The following is a 13,639-nucleotide window of genomic DNA, read 5'->3' as shown; positions in this document are numbered from 1 at the left end:
GGTCCAGACATTCCAGTAAAAGCTTAGCTGATGTCATGTTGCTGCTTTGCAATGAAATCCTTGATATTTTGAACGACTCGAGATATATCCTCTTTTCCGTGGTCGTTCCACTGCTTTAAAGCCGCATTCATACTTTCAGGGCAATTATTGTCAAACATTTCGTCGGCGATTCTCTGCAATTATTGTATAATGTCTCTTTTTTTGTTTTTGTCAAAATATGAGAAAAATTTCGGCTCAGGTGGCATTTTTTAACACGTCTCTCTTCTCTTTTAAGTCTGTCCCATTTTACTTTCAATTTCGACACATTTAAATCATAATCATTGCGGTTCTTACAGTCAACTAGTCCTTTTGACACCATCCTTTGGAATAATCGTTGGTAACTTTGTCGTGTTTTTTTGGTACATATCATCACTGGCCCAACCATAACTGGCTCTTTTTCTGTTCTACTTTTTAGCTGCAGGTGTCAATATATGTTGTGACCACAACGTAGAAGTTGCCCATATTAAAGGTCATGTCCACGCAAAATGGTGCATTGTGACCATCATTTGTACAAAATCTTTTGATGTCTGTAATTTGTTTGTCATTGAATAATATAACATTAGGCTGGTTATCTTGAAAACGTATTTCGCTTAAGAATTTCTCTTGCTCCTCGGTCATGTTGCATTAACAGGAGAGATGAAACAGGGTCCGATGATTTTGGATCTATCTTTCTTTTTAGATATTTCCCTTGCCGCTCATTTCTTGGAAGAAATGACTGTGAGGAGGCCATCATACCGTTTTCCGACCTTTCAACTCTAAAAATGGCACGCTTGACACTTTTATGCCTTTGCAATTCTTCGGTGAGTTTGGTGATCGTACTTTTTTTAGTTGGAATGAATGGGACGTGTTTTTTTGAGTTCCCGTGAGGATTATTATGAACCATGTGCGGTTCATTATCGAATCTGTACTGAACAGGTGCCAAGGGAAAGTTATTTCCACCTGGTTCATTTATTGTAACGATCAAGCGGTGAAAATCAGGCGCTGAATGATGCATGTAACGATGCCTTTTTACCGAATAGGAATTAGTGGAATCATTAGGGTCCACCTCCATATCACCATTATCGTTATAGCTTACGTTGTATTTTTAGGTATTTGGTGCAGAATTAGTGGAATCATTAGGGTCCACCTCCATATCACCATTATCGTTATAGCTTACGTTGTATTTTTAGGTTTTTGGTGCAGAGGTACTACATTTCCACCGATGGTCATCTTGACAGTCGTTTTTAATGGCAATGAGATCGACATATATCGCGATTTTGGCAAACATTTTGACTGAAGGCAACACGGATAGTTTATCTGACTGCCTAATGCTTCAATTCAGTAGAGCTTTAATTGCCGTTATGTTGTCAACGGCTTTGCTGCCAAAATTCGTTTCGTCTTCGGAAAAACTAAGGAAGAAAAATGGAACAAGTATTGAAATTGAAATTTTTTGAGATTTTGTAAAACCACCTTGATCCATTCATAATTTTAAATTTACGGCATATTGAATATGTATTCCAAGACCAAAGAGTATTGAGTATCATTAATTCGAAATAGTAAATATACAGCAACCGGCTTGCTCTATATTATGAATTTTCATGTGTTCTAGTGGAACGCACTAAAAATAGCTAAACTACTATTTACAATGTACAATTACAATGTTATAAAATACGACAAAGTAGCGGTAGCGGTAGCGGTAAAAAGTATTTTTGAGATTGTAAGGCAATTGGCCTTTCCGAAATTCAAAAAAGACTGGGGACGAGTGCAGAAATATTAATGTAAATAAGAAATGAACCCAGCCACAAGAAAGACCACACTAAAATTAGCAATTTTACCAATTTTGAGCATGTTTGGATGAATACTAACTGAATGGCAAAATTCTAAAACACAGGAGAAAAAAGAGATTCCAATATAGGCTTATCAATGGTACTTAAATGGTAGAATACTGGTAAATGATTGCAAAGATGAGAATATGTGGACCGCATAGCACTTATGAAATACGTGAAGATATAGAAATATAGATAAGTTATAGTGCTTGGGAACGAGGTTATTCCGGGCGAAAGCCCTTGGAATTAAATTCGGAAAAATTAATTTCCGACCTCGCTGGGAGACGAACCCACGACCTTCGGAATTGTACTACCGATGCTCTACCAGCTGAGCTAGAGGTCAGACTGAGAGCAGGCCGGGGTGAAATAGATGTTAGGTAGCGGTAATTATGATACAAAGATGAGAATATGTGGACCGCATAGCACTTATGAAATACGTGAAGATATAGAAATATAGATAAGTTATAGTGCTTGGTAAATGATTGGTTTCTTTGAATAGATTTCCAACATTGGCAAAACGTTACATATTCCAAGGTTGGAAAATTAACTAACATTCCAACATTGGAATATCAAGAAATATACCAATGATAAACCAGCAAAAAGGGGATTAGCAATTTTGGATCTGTATTGGAGGACTATGATGGGATATACCAAGAATGAATCACATGGTGCTGTTTTTATTGAAATAAACTAACAGATTTATTGGTAACTATAGTGATTATAACAATATACTTCAAAATAGTCAACATGCTTTAGTTGCTCACAATAAAACCCAAGACAATAAAGATTTTCATGCTTGAAAATATTGTACTTTTTAGTTAATCTTTGTGCTTCCCCATTATCTTCATCCAGCAAGTCTGTGTCCCCTCCACTTCTTCGATTGATTTCATATATATTATCGCTATGTCCCTGATCTTGTTCTAATTCATCTGATTCTTTATCTGTGTCTGTCCCATCTAGAAATGACATAGAATTATCCTCAGCAACTTATAAGCAAGGCAACCCGGACCACTTCTCAGTCAAACCCAGAAATCATGGTTGATCAAACAGTAAGAATTCTGGGTTTGAGTAATTACTAGTGGTTTCCACTGCTTTGCCTAGAAATAGAGTGATTTTCATATGATCGTGAAAGAATAGGCAAACTAATAGTTAGTAGTAGACTCTAAACCAATGATTTTCTTTTGTTCTTTATCAACTATTACAAACTAAATGGTCTATTTTCTTTCACGGTGATGTGAAAATCATTCTAGTAATTAATCAAACTGGTAGCTACCAGCTCCTCTAGCTTCATACGGTTTTCTTGGTTCTGTTTAAAGTAGACTTTCGTATTAGAAAGATTATATTAGAAAGATTAGATTCATGTCTACACTAACTAAACTTATTTTGCTTTAATAATAGCTTCACGATCTAGGCCACAAAGGTATATCATAGACTTTGGAATATTTATAACAAAAAAGACAATTTAGAATAATTTTTCCAAACGATTTAAACTTGTCATGAGTTTTTGAAGCGCCCTTTTGTGTGTCAATTAGCTTTGATATTTCTGTCATTACATCGATCCTTCTTCCTAGAGTCTTTACCCCAATATCTTTCAAGTCTGACTTTTCGAGCGCTATCAAATTTTTTCCATTGATTTCTTCAGCTGAAAATTGTCAAAATACATTCATATTTATGATTAATGAGCTTATATTTTGGAAAATGAATCGACGCATAGTTATATTGGAATTCTTACCTTCGAACAGACTGCTTTCTTCAGAAAATCCCTTTTTCCTTCATCCAGCTAACAACCTTCTCAACAGGCCACTCTATTCAAAAAACGATTGTTTAGCTTGGTATTTTATTCATATTATATTATGTCCAGATTTGCTTGAGGCATATATTAGGGTTTCTGTTGGCGCAATTGATGTAAACCGGCAATTGACAACGGCAAGTCGTGTTAAAACTGAACATTTCAACGTACCTTCAACATCTTTAACCTCCAATTCCTTTTCAGTAGCGTCCATTTTCTTGTAGAACGGCACTTTTCAGAAGAAATAAGGAAACGAAGATGTATAAAGCAAAAGATTTCGACGAACAGTACTCCAAAATGCTAAAGCAAGAGAGCGTTGTCAACGTTCCCGCCAAGACAAGCATGTTCCCGCCTAAATCATGCGCATGCGTTTATGGCTTCGAACCGCTGCATTTCAGAGACAACCTGTTTATATGTAAATTTCGAGACATAAAAGTGTAGCGCTAAAATTCCTAATTGGTTGTTTGGTACACAAGAAACAATTCAAAGTTGTCAACATGATGTAAAATTTGTTTCACAGCGGACAGAGAAATAAAAACTTGGAAGTGTCACTACTCAAGGGCTATGTTTTCTTCCAGATAGATCGGACAACTTTCTGTGATAAAACTATGGCAAGCAGTGGCAATTTGGTAGCTAAGATATGTCAATGTGAATGCTCAGAAGAAGATATTTTTTTAAACTCCAAATTTCAAGGACATGTACATTGCACCTGTGAAGTTTGTGAAGGTCAACCAGTTAACCGGATGAAGGCATTCAAGAAGGACGACTGTTCTCGATGGAGACATGTCAGATTCAGGCCTAAAAGTATCCGAAAGTCGCTCTTGTAACATAAATACCAAGTCAGAGACAGTAACGGTGAGTAGCACTCAGTTTTGCGAGGACAGCTAATCAGAAATATGTGCTCTAGCTGGTAGGCTCTATTCTCCCATGGATTTAGATTCTGATGAGTTTGCAGAGGAGAGTGAAAACTCAGGAAGCCTCGAGGATGACACCGATGAATGTTTGCCGCGCGCGGAATTTGACAACGTTACAAACGCTGAAGATGATTTCGTGCAAAATAAGCACGAGGCTAAAGATTTTATTATGGATGCAGTTCTACGATTAGTTGATATGAAAACTAAGGCTGGATTTTCAATCAGAACGTTTGAAGATCTGCTAAAATGGGGTAGGGACTTTCATTGTGTAGAAAATGATCATGAGGAGAGACGAGCCAAATGGCCATCTACGTGGGAAGAGGTGCGCGTCTTGTTGGATTCTGTTGGTGACAGTAAACCAAAACTATTTTATATCTGCTGCCTGAATCCCACTCATCCATGCGTGTTTGGGCTCATGAAGTCTAGAGATGAATTATGCTCTCACTGTGGTAATAAAGGAACAGTTCCCTACTATTTTTAAGTGTAGCTGAGAAAGTGAAACGCTGGTTTTCATCATCTGCCATGTGTAAAAATATCACTGCTCATTGGGGAGAAAGGGATCTATGGCTACCGCAAGATAACCAACAAGATTGGGGCTGGCCTCACTAAAAAAAGAGATATGGGATGGAAGGAAATTTGCAAAGTTAAGTTATTTTTGGGATCCTGAATGTGAATGGGTATTGCCAGCTAGATGTCCTATGCATGGCTGCAACAGAATCATTTCTGCAGAAATGATATTGCAGTCTCTCTACTGTGATGGCAGTTCAGAAAGGAGACAAGTAGAATGTCCAAGTTGCTTTCATGCATTTGAATACTCACCTAAGAAAACTAAGGGAGACCCCAGGAATTTAGCGTATGATGTTCACTGGGATAGATGGCAGCCATTTTCATCAATAGTCACGTGGTTCAGGGGCAATAGAATTGCAGATAGCTAATATGTCCAAAGAACTAAGAAGCAAAACTGAAGAAGTTTATGTAGTGGGGTTTGTGCCTTCTTATCTACTGCCAAATAAGTCTCCATGCATGCTGGATCCTTTTCTTGAGCCTTTAATGCAAGAAATTGAAAATGGCTTTATTGAGGGGATTGAAGTGAATTGTGCTGTACCAATGTGGAAAGCCAGAAGGCCTTGCAGTTAATAGGCATCTCATCCTTTGCTTCTCTGGTGATCACCATGGAATATGTGAAGTAGGAAAATTCATTAAAATGGGGAAATGTCCTTGCAGACGTTGCCATTTGACAGCAAGCATATATGTCCCAGAGTCTTGTCATTATTACTACTCAAATTTTACGAAACAATGCAGATGCCCATCAAAAAAGAAGAGTATACTTGAAAACCTAGATATTTTGTATGACATTGAAGAAGAAGAAAGGACAACATTTAAAAAGCAAAAGGCCCGTGAAAGTGGTTATACAGGTTTGTCAATCCTTCACAGATTGTATCCACTGTATGGCTTTCTTTATGATGAACATACTGTGTTTGATCAAATGCACACCTTTTCTCTCAACATCGTAAAGTCTGCCCTTTTGGATCTAAAAGATGATGAAAACAGTGGAATCAATTGGGATGTGGTTGACCAGAGACTTAACAACATACCATGGACAACAGAGTTCAAGTCTTCACGGTATCCAAGAAATTTGACCAAGAGTATTGGCAGATGGAAAGCAGAAGAGTTTTCTATATTTGCATACCCAATATCAGAAGTGGTATTTGATGGTTTGTTATAAGAAGAGCAAAAGGAAGAATGGTTATGTCTTGCACGTATTGTTGAGTTTATACAGAATCATACCAGAAATGAATGGACAGAAGAGGATGCCCAAACATTTCATGCAATGGCTCTCCGTTATGCTGTTCTTCTAGAGGAAAGAAGGGGTGTGACAAAATGTACAGTTATTCTCCACAATTTAGTGCATTTGAAGGAGGATATTCAGAATTTCAGTGGTCTCGATAATTATTCTTGATGGACAAAGGAACGTGCTGTCAGGAGATATATTTGTCAGTCCAGTAACTGCAAAAACATTGAAGCATTATTTGCAAATACTGAAACTCGCCGTGAATGTCTGAAGAGAAGAGAAGAGAATGAAACAATTGTAAATGATCCTAGAAAGGTGGATGTGGCAAAGGTATAGTATTTTAGCTATAAAATTGAAAAACCTATCAAGCCTCCTGCAATTTATTTGCTACCAATTATACTTTATATATCTAATATATCTTTTTTTTCTTTCTTTTTAAGGGTTGGGCAAAATCAATTACTGAAGCTAAAAAACTTTATCAACCAAATCCATTGTTAGATACTGATACTCACCATTATAATGGTCTATTGTACAAAACAAATGAACATGTTGTTGCTATAACTCCTGATTGTGGTGAAGTCATTGTTCAGCTAAAAGAAATATTTGCTGTTAATGTTGCAGGCCAACAAAAATTTTTTTTTGTTTCACAGCAATTCAAAGAGGCTGGTTGCAGTGATATGGGAGGAACACTTGTCCAAAAAAGTGATGATATAGTCATTGGAGATCTATCAACAATAAACTTGAAGGTCATGCTTGCAAATCATGATGAAACCGAATATGTACCTACTGGTACTTTTATTTCCAGTTACCCTTGACACAGTTGTCATTCCTTCCTACCCAGTAGCTAATGACATGGTACCAGTAATGGGAATTCAACAAGATGATACATGGAGAGCTAGAGTATTGTCTTTTGATTTAAAGAATAAAGTCATCAAAGGACGTTTTTTCATTGAGCAAGATGGCTTTTGGGTTCCAGAAGGAACAAGAGACCAGGAAATTAGTTTCAAAAGTATTCTTGGCATTGCAGATGGTACATGGCAAGTACAGTTTTCAAGATGGCAGCAAAGCTAGCTGTAAATATTTGACAGTGAACTACTATTGACCTTGTTACCAAGACAGGCATAAGAAGATTTTTTGTACAAACATGAACAAGAACATGCATCATAATCAGCAAATTACACATGCATCAGATTGGAATTTTATTGTTATTACAAGAGGGAGTGGGAGGGGGGGGGGGGGGGGAGACTCCAGTGTAACATCAATGATTGACCAATGACATTCCATTCTTGGTAGCTTATTTCTGCATTGTTGGTAAATGACTGGAATATTGTTGGTATCACAAGAAAGAGATACCAGTGTAACACCATTGATTGACCAATAACATTCCATTTTTGGTATATGATTGGAAATTGATTGGTATATGATCTGAGATACCAATGATTTACCAATAATGGTAACTTAAATCATATTTTTTCCAATAATCTACCAGGTTGGAATCTCAATTTTTTTCCTGTGAAAGTCGCAAAAGTAAGAGAGAATGTATGATTATTGAGGACGCTGATGTCAAACACCATACATTTCCTCTTATATTTTTGCGACTTTTAGACTGATTTGCCATTCAGTTAATCTCATATGCTTCACATTTTGGATCGAATTTTCAAGCAGCGTCATAGCTTTTTTTCTGCCCAAGACTTTCCATCCAAATTTATGCGCAGACTACAATATTACTAGATGATAAGATTCTTAAAATTTCAGAAAAGTCGTACTTGAAGATGAGGAGAAAAAAGCCAAAAGATAAAAATAGCACTGTTTGAATTTCAGCCGTAGGGTAGGGTAAAGGCTAAACAATTAAAAAATCTTAAAATAGAATACGCTGTTAGAATCTAGGATAATCCAAGCACATGATATGAAAAATCCAGTTAAATGTGAAAAAAATGTTGAATATGAAAATCCAATTAAAAAATCTTAAAATAGAATACGCTGTTAGAATCTAGGATAATCCAAGCACATGATATGAAAAATCCAGTTAAATGTGAAAAAAATGTTGAATATGAAAATCCAATTAAAAAATCTTAAAATAGAATACGCTGTTAGAATCTAGGATAATTCAAGCACATGATATGAAAAATCCAGTTAAATGTGAAAAAAATGTTGAATATGAAAAATCCAATTAAAAAATCTTAAAATAGAATACGCTGTTAGAATCTAGGATAATTCAAGCACATGATATGAAAAATCCAGTTAAATGTGAAAAAAATGTTGAATATGAAAAATCCAATTAAAAAATCTTAAAATAGAATACGCTGTTAGAATCTAGGATAATCCAAGCACATGATATGAAAAATCCAGTTAAATGTGAAAAAAATGTTGAATATGAAAAATCCAATTAAAAAATCTTAAAATAGAATACGCTGTTAGAATCTAGGATAATTCAAGCACATGATATGAAAAATCCAGTTAAATGTGAAAAAAATGTTGAATATGAAAAATCCAATTAAAAAATCTTAAAATAGAATACGCTGTTAGAATCTAGGATAATCCAAGCACATGATATGAAAAATCCAGTTAAATGTGAAAAAATGTTAAATATGAAAAATCCAATTAAAAAATCTTAAAATAGAATACGCTGTTAGAATCTAGGATAATCCAAGCACATGATATGAAAAATCCAGTTAAATGTGAAAAAATGTTGAATATGAAAAATCCAATTAAAAAATCTTAAAATAGAATACGCTGTTAGAATCTAGGATAATCCAAGCACATGATATGAATAATCCAGTTAAATGTGAAAAAATGTTGAATATGAAAAATCCAATTAAAAAATCTTAAAATAGAATATGCTGTTAGAATCTAGGATAATCCAAGCACATGATATGAAAAATCCAGTTAAATTGACGCGCTACTTTTGCGAAGGGAGCGAGAATAAAATTGTCCAAAATTCGCTCTGAATTAGTTTGGTTCCACCTTAAGGTGGCTTGATTGGATAATTTCGGCGCGCTACCTTTCAATTTCGAAGCGCAATTACGCGGACGCAAACAAATCATTAGAAAATAAAACTTCCCAGGTTTTCAGAGAAGGATAGAATTTTCGAATGAACAGGTTTTCACGAAAATCGCATTTAACTCACAGCCGCTAGTCAGCGTTGGTGGCTTTGCTTTACTGCTCTTTTTCTCCATTTTTTGACTTAAGTTTTGAAATCGCGCTTAATATAGTGGAGTAAATATGATTTGCTCAAACTTCAGAAAATTTGAAGGAAATTTATATGAGCGTTTCACGAGATATTTGACGTTAAAGCTTTTAGACATAATAATCTTGCAAAAACAAAACAATTTTGTAACCTCATCGAAAAACAGTTAATTTACTAATTTGGAGATCCTTTTTTGAAATCCCTTTAGAATAATGACAAGAAAATTAAAAGAAATAGAGCCATTTGATTTTCCAAAATATCCGATAGACTTGAGGTCACTATGAGCCGTATTTTGTAGCTAATGTATTATAATACTAGCATAAATGTAGCTTGAAAACGGCCCGATGAATTTTTTTCTAATTTTCGCAACATTAACCACAATATGTTAGCATCATAATACCAAAGTTTCATTTTCATTGAATCATTTTAACGCTTTCAAAATTCGACCTAAAATGAGAGTACTTCGGGCCCGCTATTTGGAGAAGACTTTGTTTACTTGATTATTCATCGCTTTTCCAGTGTGATGTTGCTAATTTTACTAAAGTCGGAAAATGATTCCGAAAGCAACGAAGCATCGACTAGCTCACTCATCACACGCGTATGCAACAAAAGGTCGCAACAGCGATGAATAATCAAGTAAACAAAGTCTTCGCCAAGTAGCCGGCCCGAAGTACTCTCATTTTAAAAAACTAAACAATAGTTTTTAAGCGCATAAAGAAATGTTCAGTAATGCAACATGGGTACACTCGAACGTGTAAACTAACGTCGAGGGGCAAATCATGCAAGAAGGGACAGTAAAATGGAAATGAGAACTTATGTTTCAATTGATCATTAGTTTTGTAATGTTCTTTTATTTCGGTATTCTTTGTTGAAGGTAATAGGTGGTCAATAATTGCTCTGGCTCGCACACAACAAGGCCTTGGGGTAAATGCATATGCATAAAGCATAGTGTGTGTATTGCGCTGGTATTCAGCTCTAGCTACACAATTATTTTCAAATATAAAAGTTATACAGCAAAAGATACATCCTGCTCAATGCTTTCCACGAGAAAACCATTATCACCTTTTTTTAGGGCGCTTCGAGGCCGGTTTCGTCGCACTATGATCCTAATAAATTATTTATTGTTTTTGTTTTGATTTAAATTGAATGATTTGGATCAAGCTACTAAACGCCTGTCGTGGGTGGATATATGAAAGTATAATGTATATGACAAAAATCGATTAACAAACCATTCTAATTGGATTCGTAATGAGGATTTATTGTCAGTGCGTGCAAAGTTGAATCCAAAAAGACGTATGAGAAAAAATTCAACAGAATAAAAGTGAAGTAAACGGATGAGTATTTGCTTGTTATCCTTGGTAAAGTGAAGTACGACGCGTTATAGACCTAACTACCTTTAAATGTTAAATCAGGGGCGGCGGAAGCGGGGGGGGCCGGGGGGCACTGGCCCCCCCCACTAGATTTTTTGGGGGGGCCTGGCCCCCCAGAATATAATGCCTCACACAAAAAAAAAAAACGCATGAGATTTGGTTATGATTACCATTATTTATTATTTTGATATTACATAATGTTCTGTATCTAAAAAATATACGATATATCTAGCGACGACTTGCATCATTTTTGTGTCTCTCAGCACAATTGCAAGTGGTTTAATGCGCGCAAAATGTTACTGATTGAAATATCACACATACACGTTTGTAATCAAGCTAAACAGGGAGGGGAGGGGGGGGGGTCATTTCAAGGTACCGTGAAATATTGGAGTGCCCCCCCAAAATTTTTCAGCTTCCGCCGCCCCTGTAAATGCATATTAGCTAAAGAGTTATATTCTTATTTTGCTGTGCAATAAAGGAATAATAATAATATTAATAATGATGATGATGATAATAATAATAATAATAATAATAACAATAATAATAATAATAACTAATTGCCCAAAGCGCTTATGTATAAAATATTGCCCATGAATGAAAATTTTTTTGCTTGAGCCATGATTATGCTCAAAAATTAAAGTAGTTGGTAATGATAATTCCACCGGCTTTTTTGTCTAATGCCCATTCCTCTGTAGCTTGGAAATAGATATATGAAAACTTCGAGGTAATCCATTCAATGGTAATGTTTCTACAGAGCGATGTCTTATATGCTTCACATTTTGGATCGAATTTTCAAGCGGCATTAGAGTGCTCGCACTAAAACCGTGAACATTGAATAGTACTAATAGCGCAGCGCGCTCATTCTAAAAATAGCTTAAAGATTCGGACAAACATTGCATTCTGTTTAACCGCTACAAGGATTATACAAACCGATTTTATTATTTTTACTTAAAGTTACAATAATAACCCATGTAAACTAAGATCAACTGCGATCGGCTCTGAAAATTATCTGCTGAAAGTAAACTTGTAAGTTTGTTTGTCGGAATTTCGCCTTTGTCTTCGATTTTATGACGTCATGGCTGCGCTGCGCTATTAGTACTATGTGTAAGAGTGCACTCAAACAGTCTAGTCTAATAATACATAAGAAATAAGTGATGCGTAACAACCGTAATAACAATTTATTCATGCATGTAGACAAATTAAGCAATCTTTTTACAGAAGAATAGTTTTTTGCTCAAAGTCTAGTCAAGAGTCCATCTACTTACGTCGAATGAGAAATTATACACAAACAATTTTTTTTCTCGAGATCCACAGTCTTCGTTTTAGACTTACTTGAGAATCTGAACAATTCTAAAGTCTATTTGCAACTGAAACTGGGAGCATTCATCGTGTCTTGTTAATTAAAGGCGACGATAATTCTTTTTTAAAAGCATCCCACAATAAGGACAGAAATGAAAATCGAATTGCTTGAGAGGGTTGAAACAATAAGGACAAAATGCGCCATTCTTCTCTACCTCCATGCTTTCACTAATGCTGGAAAAGGACACCGTACTTTTTTCCGGACGATGGAAAGACAGTATTTTGCCCACCGAGGCTTGGCGTTCATTCTCCTCTGCGCTGTTGAGAATTTCCTTCAAGGTGACAGCTGTTATTGTCGTCTTCGCGGCTATGGATTGCGCTTTCTCTGTCTCAGCCCAACATATTTCGTCGACGGTGATCCTTGCTTCGCAGTTATCGCCACAGTCATTCCCTTGATTTTCCTTGTTCGTGAAAACTAGGTTGACCACAGAATTAATGTCGCCTTCTTGGGTCAACAACGCAGCAAGGGTCGACCTCGGTAAGATGTTGCTAAGTTGCTCAATCTGAGGGCCAAATCCAGTTCTTTTAGTGCCCACCGGTTGATTTGGCATAACTTGTACACTTTCTTTAGATTGTGCAGCTTCTACCGGTTGCATCTGAATTTATTTGCGTATTGGGTTTTCATTTTAGTTTACGGTGTGTCTTGCGTCTTGATTTTTTACTGCGCTCTTTGTGAAGAATAAAGTGGGTAGCCAGCGATTTTATTTGCGTATTGGGTTTTCATCTTAGTTTACGGTGTGTCTTGCGTCTTGATTTTTTAGCTCTTTGTGAAGAATAAAGTGGGTAGCCAGCGATTTTATTTGCGTATTGGGTTTTCATCTTAGTTTACGGTGTGTCTCGCGTCTTGATTTTTTAGCTCTTTGTGAGAATAAAGTGGGTAGCCAGCGATTTTATTTGCGTATTGGGTTGTTATTTTTCATGTGTCTTGTGCGTTTTGCATTATTATTTTAGCTCCCTTTAATTGCGTCTTGTGTCTTCACTCTCTAGCTTTTAAACAAATAAAAATAATTCACCAGACACTAGACTATGAAGTCGAGTTTTGTGTTGATCAATGTGTTATGCCTGAATCCTTGGTTTAGACTAGACTACTGAATTCTTATTTAGTACTAATTAGTACTACTTGTTTCACGGGTTTAGAGCGCGCACTCTATAACTTTTTTTCTGCCCAAGGCTTTCCATTCCAAAAAAGCCAAAAACTAAAAATAGCACTGCTTGATTTTCGGCCGTAATAGGCTAAACAATTTTAAAATCTTAATATAGAATACGCTGTTTGAATCTAGGATATTCCAAGCACATTATATGAAAAATCCAGTTGAATTGACGCGCTAGTTTTGCGAAGGGAGCGAGAATAAAATTGTCCAAAATTAGTTTGGTTCCACCTTAA

The 13,639-nt window shown here is 36.0% G+C and overlaps 1 protein-coding gene and 1 pseudogene across 2 annotated transcripts in view; both read left to right on the top strand.

Annotated features, from left to right (window-relative positions):
- LOC116304663 (delta-actitoxin-Avd2b 2) overlaps positions 1–13,639 on the top strand; it is a 45,157-nt gene that overhangs the window by 26,540 nt on the left and 4,978 nt on the right. The window lies entirely within an intron of this gene.
- On the top strand, positions 4,476–7,542 carry LOC148907475 (uncharacterized; annotated as a pseudogene). Its single transcript, XR_016121143.1, has 2 exons — positions 4,476–6,669; positions 6,990–7,542. The product of XR_016121143.1 is annotated as an uncharacterized LOC148907475 (transcript).

The sequence above is a fragment of the Actinia tenebrosa genome, unplaced genomic scaffold, assembly GCF_029948245.1.
Source record: "Actinia tenebrosa isolate PJP-AT-01 unplaced genomic scaffold, QUT_ActTen_1.0 PGA_scaffold4__44_contigs__length_22323623, whole genome shotgun sequence".
NCBI classification, from domain to species: Eukaryota; Metazoa; Cnidaria; class Anthozoa; order Actiniaria; family Actiniidae; genus Actinia; species Actinia tenebrosa.
The sequence above is the reverse complement of the archived record's forward strand: the minus strand, read 5'-3'. Positions and strand labels throughout refer to the sequence as shown.